Source organism: Podarcis melisellensis (assembly GCF_964234715.1).
Source record: "Podarcis melisellensis genome assembly, chromosome: 12".
In the NCBI taxonomy this organism is placed as follows: Eukaryota; Metazoa; Chordata; class Lepidosauria; order Squamata; family Lacertidae; genus Podarcis; species Podarcis melisellensis.
Genome location: NC_138544.1, coordinates 54,257,637 through 54,266,965, shown reverse-complemented (window position 1 = coordinate 54,266,965; position 9,329 = coordinate 54,257,637). Strand labels below are relative to the sequence as shown.

General features: G+C 48.0%; 1 protein-coding gene across 2 annotated transcripts in view; it reads left to right on the top strand.

Annotated features, from left to right (window-relative positions):
• The first annotated feature begins 254 nt into the window (after positions 1 to 254).
• Positions 255 to 9,329, top strand: part of HHATL (hedgehog acyltransferase like) — a 31,106-nt gene continuing 22,031 nt past the window's right edge. Inside the window, exons 1-2 of one of the 2 annotated variants that reach the window (XM_081882530.1) lie at positions 265 to 392; positions 505 to 564. The gene's annotated coding sequence lies outside the window, so the exon portion shown is untranslated. Of the gene's footprint in view, positions 565 to 9,329 lie in introns of both variants that reach the window. The other variant, XM_081882531.1, reaches the window with a different exon arrangement.

The window sequence follows — 9,329 nt, the reverse complement described above, 5'->3', positions numbered from 1 at the left end:
AAAGCGCACCCCAGGGAAGCAACTCAATCCTGCTGGCCCGGGACTTGCAGCAGCAGCCAGGTAGCAGCGCTGTGAGCGAGCCGGTATCTGTGCACCTTGGGGCTGCTGGCTTCGCCTTGCTCCTCTGTCCTCCTCTCTCACATTGTCCTGAATTAACTTTGGCTGCTCCCGCTCCTGCTGCTGTTTTGGGCTGTCTTCAGCAGTCCTTTTGACAGGCAGCTCCTGGGCCAGCCCCTCTCTCTGCAGTGGTCCTCCAAAATAAAAATATCTGCAGCCGGCCACCTTCCACTCTTTGCTAAACTGACATCAGGGACCTGCCAAGGAGGGGGGGCGGCACCCACCGGCCGATCACTCCTTTAAAAGAAACACACAAACAAAAACCACTGGACCAGGTGCTTTTTACAGAAGGACTTTTTCTCTCTCTCCTTCATTCATGTCTATCTAAACTTGGGACTTTCAAACAGAGGTTACCCCGGCCTCATCCTCTGCCTCCTCTTATCCTAGACCTCCCCTTTATTCTCCAGGCCGGTGGTGGTGCTGAACTCGGCCAGCTTGTTTCTCAAGGTCAGTGAGAGGGGAATCTGCATGCTGCCAAGGGGGTTTGGGTAGGGGAAAATCTGGCGCGTGGTTTAAGTGGCCAGCCGGTTATCCCCTGCAGCCGCCGCCACTGCCGCTTCTGTATGGGATTCGCTAGTGGCACAGCTGCCGGCTAGTGAAGGGTTAAACGGCATGTGCGCTCAGCTGGAAGGAGAGAGGTGTGCGGAGGGCAAGTCGGAGGGAACCGCTTCTGGCCATGGCATTCGTCCACAGTGCAGAAGCTCCGATATCGATATACTGGCATTGCAACGCTGAGAGGTCCTTGGGACGTCACATGCAGGTGTGTGCACTGGAGCAACAGCGACAACAACAACAAAAGAGCCAGGCAAAGAAAGCTCGTTCAGAAGGGCCGTAAAACTTCCACGCTCGGTGCATCTCTGAGCGCCTGTCAGAGACTGCCCCAGGAAAACGATCGCCTCTGCTATCACATTGCACCGCCGGCTGCAGATAGAGCAATTACTAAGCTAAAATTGGACAGGACGGCTGCTTTGCAGATGGTTTCCCTCTCCACCCCACCTCACCCCAGCTACGGTGCCATTGCCTGCCTTATGCTATTTAAGTCCCCGGCTCCATTAACTGTCTCCCTCCCTCACCACCGTGATCAATAATGCAGCTTACCTTTAAAAAAAACATTCGGTGTAATCGATGCAGGATAGAGCCAGTAGAATTAACACACCTGATTGTTTCTTCCAGAACCAAAGAACAGTGGGTTGTTGTTTTTTTAATTGATGCAGAGCCAGGGTGCAATTAGGTCATTCTGACCTCTGGCCTTACTGGGGCCGTTATGTGTCTGTGCAGGCAGCAAGGGGGTTAGCCCTCTTTAGACGGAATTATTTTACTTTAAAAAATGCGGCATGCCAGCTCTGCTACATTGAGGGCACTTTCTAACTTGTTCCACACCATCCAGTTTTCCTTTGATGAAATTAGGTACCTCATTTTCAATACAGTCATACCTCAGGTTACAGACGCTTCAGGTTGCGTTTTTTCGGGTTGCGGACCGCCGAAACCCGGAAGTACCGGAATGGGTTACCTCCGGGTTTCAGCGGTCATGCATGCGCAGAAGCGCTAAATTGCGCTTTGCGCATGCGCAGAAGTGCTGAATTGCAAACCGTGTGTGCGCAGACATGAGTTGCGAACACTGCGGGTTGTGAATGTGCATTCCGCACGGATCACGTTCGCAAACCAAGTGTCCACTGTGTTGTTGTTGTTGTTGTTGTTGTTTGTTGTTGTTGTTACTACTACTACTACTACTACTACTACCACGATGACTACAACTGGACCTAATGGTCAGGGGTCCCTTTACCTTAACTACTACTACTATTACTCCACATATCTGACAGGGTTGCCCCAGCCACTCTGGGTGGCTTCCAACATATATAAAAACATAATAATCCGTTCCGCGAGTCTCTTTGTCTAGCGGTTTTTTCGTCTTGCGAAGCAACCCTATTAGCGGATTAGCGGATTAGGCTATTAGCAGTTTAGCGGCTTAGCGGCTATTAAAGGCTTAGCGGCTTAGCGGCTAAAAGGCTATTAGCGGCTTAGCGGCTTAGAAAAAGGGGGGGAGCGGAAAAAATCACAAGACTCGCAAGACGTTTTCGTCTTGCAAAGCAAGCCCATAGGGAAATTCGTCTTGCGAAGCGCATCGAAAAACAGAAAACCCTTTCGTCTTGCGGGTTTTTCGTCTTGTGAGGCATTCGTCTTGCGGGGCACCACTGTACAAAACTTCCCTATACAGGGCTGCCTTCAGATGTCTTCTAAAGCTTGTCTAGTTACTTATCTCCTCGGCTCAGGGGCCACATAATTCCATACCCTCCAAAATTTATCTGGCAAAAATAGAGACGTCCTAAGGAAAAGTGGGACATTCCAGGATCAAAACAAAAAAAATTCCTTCCAGTAGCACCTTAAAGACCAACTAAGTTAGTTCTTGGTATGAGCTTTCGTGTGCATGCACACTTCTTCAGATACACTGAAACAGAAGTTTCCAGACCCTTCTATATAGTGAGAAGGTGGGGAGGGGTATTACTCAGAAGGGTGGTGGGAATGGGTGATTGGCAGATAGCTGTGATGAGCCTGTTGACGACTCTTAACGACTGCAATAGGTCTTACAGGAAAAAGCATGGGGTGAGAAGGTGAAAAGTGGCTTTGTCATGTTTAATGAGATAAGAATCCAATGTCTTTGTTCAGGCCAGGTTTCTCCATGGTTTTAAGTTTGGCGATAAGTTGCAATTCAGCAGCTTCCCTTTCCAGTCTATTTCTGAAATTCCTTTGTAGTAAAACAGCTACTTTGAGATCTTGTATAGAATGTCCTGGGAGATTGAAGTGTTCTCCTACTGGTTTCTCTGTTTTGTGATTCCTGATGTCCGATTTATGTCCGTTTATTCTTTGGCGTAAGGTCTGGCCTGTTTGTCCAATATAGAGAGCTGAAGGACACTGTTGGCATTTGATGGCATATACAATGTTAGACGATGAGCAATTAAATAGTCCGGAGATGGTATGTGTGATGTTGTTGGCCCCAAAAACATCACACATACCATCTTGGGACTATTTAATTGCTCATCGTCTAACATTGTGTATGCCATCAAATGCCAACAGTGTCCTTCAGCTCTCTATATTGGACAAACAGGCCAGACCTTACGCCAAAGAATAAACGGACATAAATCGGACATCAGGAATCACAAAACAGAGAAACCAGTAGGAGAACACTTCAATCTCCCAGGACATTCTATACAAGATCTCAAAGTAGCTGTTTTACTACAAAGGAATTTCAGAAATAGACTGGAAAGGGAAGCTGCTGAATTGCAACTTATCACCAAACTTAAAACCATGGAGAAACCTGGCCTGAACAAAGACATTGGATTCTTATCTCATTATACATGACAAAGCCACTTTTCACCTTCTCACCCCATGCTTTTTCCTGTAAGACCTATTGCAGTTGTTAAGAGTCGTCAACAGGTTCATCACAGTTATCTGCCAATCACCCATTCCCACCACCCTTCTGAGTAATACCCCTCCCCACCTTCTCACTATATAGAAGGGTCTGGAAACTTCTGTTTCAGTGTATCTGAAGAAGTGTGCATGCACACGAAAGCTCATACCAAGAACTAACTTAGTTGGTCTTTAAGGTGCTACTGGAAGGAATTTTTTTTGTTTTGACTATGGCAGACCAACACGGCTACCTATCTGATTCCAGGATCAGATCAGAAACCGGGACGGCTTCTGTAAATCCTGGACTGTCCCTGGAAAATAGGGACACTTGGAGGGGCTGTCGTTCTGCTAAACAGGGACCTTCCCTGCTTCAAAGATATTCCCTGATGGTAACCCCTATGCAGAAGCAGAAATTAACCGTAAAGACTAGGAGCTGCAACAACACGTAGCTCTAACCATTGTGAGCTTCCTGTTAACAGATTGAGGTTGAATCCTGACAAGACAGAAGTATTGTTTTTGGGGGACAGGGGGCAGGTGGGTGTGGGGGATACCCTGGTCCTGAATGGGGTAACTGTGCCCCTGAAGGACCAGGTGTGCAGCCTGGGAGTCATTCTGGACTCACAGCTGTCCATGGAGGCGCAGGTCAATTCTGTGTCCAGGGCAGCTGTCTACCAGCTCCACCTGGTACGCAGGATGAGACCCTACCTGCCCGCGGTCTGTCTCGCCAGAGTGGTGCATGCTCTAGTTATCTTCCACTTGGACTACTGCAATGCATTCTACGTGGGGTTATCTTTGAAGGTGTCCCAGAAACAGCCATTAATCCAGAATACGGCAGCTAGACTGGTGCCTGGGAGCGGCCGCCGAGACCACATAATACCAGTCCTGAGAGATCTGCATTGGCTCCCAGATCATTTCCGAGCACAATTCAACGTGTTGGTGTTGACATTTAAAGCCCTAAACGGCCCTGGCCCAGTATACCTGAAGGAGCATCTCCACCCCCATCGTTCAGCCCAGACACTGAGATCCAGTGCCGAGGGCCTTCTGGCGGTTCCCTTATTGTGAAAAGTGAGGTTACCACACAGAGGGCCTTCTCAGTAGTGGCGCCCGCCCTGTGGAACGCCCTCCCTTAAGATGTGTAGGAAATAAGCAGCTATCCTATCTTTAAAAGACATCTGAAGGCAGCCCTGTTTAGGGAAGTTTTTAATATTTAATGCTGTATTGTTTTTAGCACTCAATTGGGAGCTGCCCAGAGTGGCTGGGGAAGCTCAGCCAGATGGGCGGGGTATAAATTATTATTATTATTATTATTATTATTATTATTATTATTATTATTATTCCAGCTTCATCCTCTGCACACTACAATATACCGTATCCGTGAAGGCATGACAAAAAGTTGTGTGCGTGGTTGCAAGGGCCTGCTAAAAAAAATAATTATGGCCCCGATCCAGCCAGAAGTTAAAGCACCCTTAAATAGCAGCATTGGGTTCAGTCAAAGAACCGAGCGCATGGCTGGCTGTGTCCCAGGGATGGAGGACCTGTGGGGTTCCAGGTGTTACCAAACTACACATCCCATCATTCCAAAGTCAAACTACTGGCCCTACTGGCTGGGGCTTCCAAAACAATATTAAAATACTGTTGCAATTGTACAGTACAAAGAGCTGACCCACCTGGCAGAAGAGCTTGTCCCTACACCCAAGTAGGACCCTGGCAGAGACATATGCCCGACTGGCATGTTCTCTCCCTCCTGGTCGATCATTCGGGAGCTTCTAAAGCTTTCTTCAGCCCGAACATCACAGCGACCGATGCCAACAGACACCAGCACACTTAGAGATCCACAAAGTCTTCGCAGCTTGCGTGACAGACCTCAACAAGTCAGCATTTTGGATAATAATAATAATAATAATAATAATAATAATAATAATAATAATAATTTATTATTTGTACCCCGCCCATCTGGCTGGGTTTCCCCAGCTGCTCTGGGCGGCTTCCATAGAAACCAAAAATACACTAAAATATCACAGATTAAAAACTTCCCTGAACAGGGCTGCCTTAAGATGTCTTCTGAATGTCAGGTAGTTATTTATCACTTTGACATCTGATGGGAGGGCATTCCACAGGGCGGGCGCCACTACCGAGAAGGCCGTCTGTCTGGTTCCCTGTAGCTTTGCTTCTCACAATGAGGGAACCACCAGAAGGCCCTCGGCGCTGGACCTCAGCATCCGGGCAGAACGATGGGGGTGGAGATGCTCCTTCAGGTATACTGGGCCGAGGCCATTTAGGGCTTTAAAGGTCAACACCAGCACTTTGAATTGTGCTCGGAAACGTACTGGGAGCCAATGTAGGTCTTTCAAGACCGGTGTTATGTGGTCTCGGCGGCCGGCCCCAGTCACCAGTCTAGCTGTAGTTTCCGAGTCACCTTCAAAGGTAGCCCCACGTAGAGCGCATTGCAGTAGTCCAAGCGGGAGATAACTAGGGCATGCACCACTCTGGCGAGACAGTCCGTGGGTAGGTAGGGTCTCAGCCTGCGTACCAGGTGGAGTTCGTAGACAGCTGCCCTGGATACAGAATTGACCTGCGCCTCCATGGACAGCTGTGAGTCCAAAATGTCTCCCAGGCTGTGCACCTGGTCCTTCAGGGGCACAATTACCCCATTCAGGACCAGGGAGTCCTCCACACCAGCCCGCCCCCTGTCCCCCAAAAACAGTACTTCTGTCTTGTCAGGATTCAACCTCAATCCGTTAGCCACCATCCATCCTCCAACCGCCTCCAGGCACTCACACAGGACCTTCACCGCCTTCACTGGTTCTGATTTGAAAGAGAGGTACAGCTGGGTATCATCTGCATATTGATGGACACCCAGTCCAAACCCCCTGATGATCTCTCCCAGCGGCTTCATATAGATGTTAAAAAGCATGGGGGAGAGGACGGAACCCTGAGGCACCCCACAAGTGAGAGCCCAGGGGTCTGAACACTCACCCCCTACCACCACTTTCTGGAGACGGCCCAGGAGGAAGGAGCGGAACCACTGTATAACAGTGCCCCCAGCTCCCAGCCCCTCTAGACGGTCCAGAAGGATGTTATGGTCGATTGTATCAAAGGCCGCTGAGAGATCCAGCAGAACTAGGAAACAACTCTCACCTTTGTCCCTAGCTCACCGGAGATCATCAACCAGCGTGACCAAGGCAGTTTCAGTCCCATGATGAGGCCTGAATCCCGATTGGAAGGGATCCAAATGGTCCGCATCCTCCAGGCATGCCTGGAGTTGTTCAGCAACCACATGCTCAATCACCTTGCCCAAGAATGGAAGATTTGAGACTGGGCGATAGTTGGCCATACTGGCCAGGTCTAAAGATTTTTTTTTAAGAAGCGGTTTAATGACCACCTCTTTCAGGGGATCTGGGAATGTTCCCTCACAGAGGGAAGCATTCACCACCTCGCAGAGCCCATCGCCTAGCCCTTCCCGGCTTGCTTTTATTAGCCAGGATGGGCAAGGATCAAGGAGACAGGTGGTTGGTTTCACGTGTACTTTATTTACATATAAACACACAGAGAGCACTGCAACGTGGCTCCTTCTCTCTCTAGCATCAGACAGCAAAGAGAGAAAGAACAAAGGACAATAGTCCCACTTCACGGAACACAGTAACACAAACATCCTGTCTTCATCACTTCCCACTCTGTGGAGTCAAAACATACACCGTCATGTGATGGACAACGATCCCATGACTGCAATCATGGAGCAGGAATTCTAACAGATGCCACTGTACTGGAAGGCAACTGTCTAGTGTGCAAATACTACTACTACTATATAATATATTTATACCCCGCCATCTGGCTGGGTTGCCCCAGACACTATTGGCGGCTTCCAATACATATAAAAACATCATAAAAATCAAACATTAATAGTAACAATCTGATTCAATATACAGTGGTACCTTGGTTTACGAACGTAATCCGTTCTGGAAGTCCGTTCTTAAACCAAAGCTGTTCTTAAACTGAGGTGCGCTTTCCCTAATGAGGCTCCGTGCCACCAGTCCCCTTCCACTGTTCGGATTCCGTTCGTAGACCGAGGTAAATTTCGCTAACCGGAACACTACTTCCGGTTTTGCAGAGTTCGTATACCGAATAGTTCGTAAACAGGGCTGTTCTTAAACCGAGGTACCACTGTATATAAAAAAACCCACAATAACTTTAAAATAAACAACATATCAAACAAAGCAACATTCAATAATCCATTAGAGTCCAATAGTAAACAGTAAAATTAAAGGACGGCAAATAATAATTAAACAGTTTACACTTATCAATTGAAATAAAGAATTGCCAATCAATAATCAATAAAAAAACAGCAAATCACCATGCACAAAATTCCACAAAACATACAAAACCATGTAAAAGGGGCAAATTGAGAAACATGGGACACACAACTTATAATTTATTTATTTTTAAATATCCTGAAAAATAACTGCAGGCTCAAGAAGGCAGTGATTCCCATTCTGAGCTGCATTCATCAGCAGGGGTGGCCCATCCCATTTTGCCATTCCCCTCCCCCTGCTGCCCCACACCTGCTGAAACCTCACTTACTAGGCTCAGACCTGGAGAAGTGGTAGTGAGATCTTACTATAGCACCGCAAGATCTGCCTGGAAGCCATTGCTGCTTCTCCTTGCTTTCCCAATGGTGGTGGCAGGAGCCTCCCCTTGTGATTTTTCCACCTGAGGCAGCTGCCTCAGTCTGTCTCATGGGCGGGCCGGCCCTGATCACCAGTATTGTTGCTTTTTTGCGGTCCAGGGCCAGTTCTCCTCTGGAGTCACTCCCATGTTATTCCTTTCTGTGCTGACTGTAGTGTTCAGCCCACAGAATGAGCAGAACCCAACAGGGCTGGCTCCCTTGGGTGCATGAAGTTTGTAGGACACCTCAAGAACATCTGCTTGGTCATACTTTGGGAAGTTGCCTGTCTCCATGGGGTCTTGGGGTGGGTGTGGCCTTCCATTAAGTTATTAACTCTGTGGGAATGTGACCCATGGGAAGATAACAGCAGCCGGGGCTACTGTGGGCAGCTGATAGCAGCGAGTTTGAGGCCTGATACAGTTGTGGTAGGATGATATCTTAGCTGGGAGTGTATAGGTGGCAGTTCACAGTGCATTGTGGGTAGAATGCACACTATCTACAAACATATATACATGCACAAAAATAAGTTGGAGTGGAATACCCCCCACACACTACTTATCTTTCTGCTGGAAAAAGCTTCACTTCTTGAATTTTTGCATGTCAGCCTAACAACAACAACAACATTTTATTTATATTCCGCTCTCCCCAGCTGAAGCCGGGCTCAGAGCAGCTAACAACAATAAAAGTAACACAGTTTACATAAAATCACAATCAATTAATTGAAACACATTCTAAAATTAATTCATTCTAAAGTCAATTCAGAGTCAAATTAATGGCAACCACTGGGCTAGAGTTCTATGAGGATTACAGAAAGAGGGCGTCAAACTATGCCTTGGCCAAAGGCCTGATGGAACAGCTCTGTCTTGCAAGCCCTGCGGAAAGATGTCAAGTCCCGCAGGGCCCTAGTCTCTTGTGACAGAGAGTTCCACCAGATCGGGGCCAAGGCTGAAAAAGCTTCTGTTAAGGGTGCAGGAACTGGCCAAGGGGTGGCTGGGTGGGTGTAGTAAAGTAAAGGTAAAGGGACCACTGACTATTAGGTCCAGTTGCGGACAACTCTGGGGTTGTGGTGCTCATCTCGCTTTATTGACCGAGGGAGCCGGTGTACAGCTTCCGGGTCATGTGGCCAGCAGGACTAAGCAGCTTC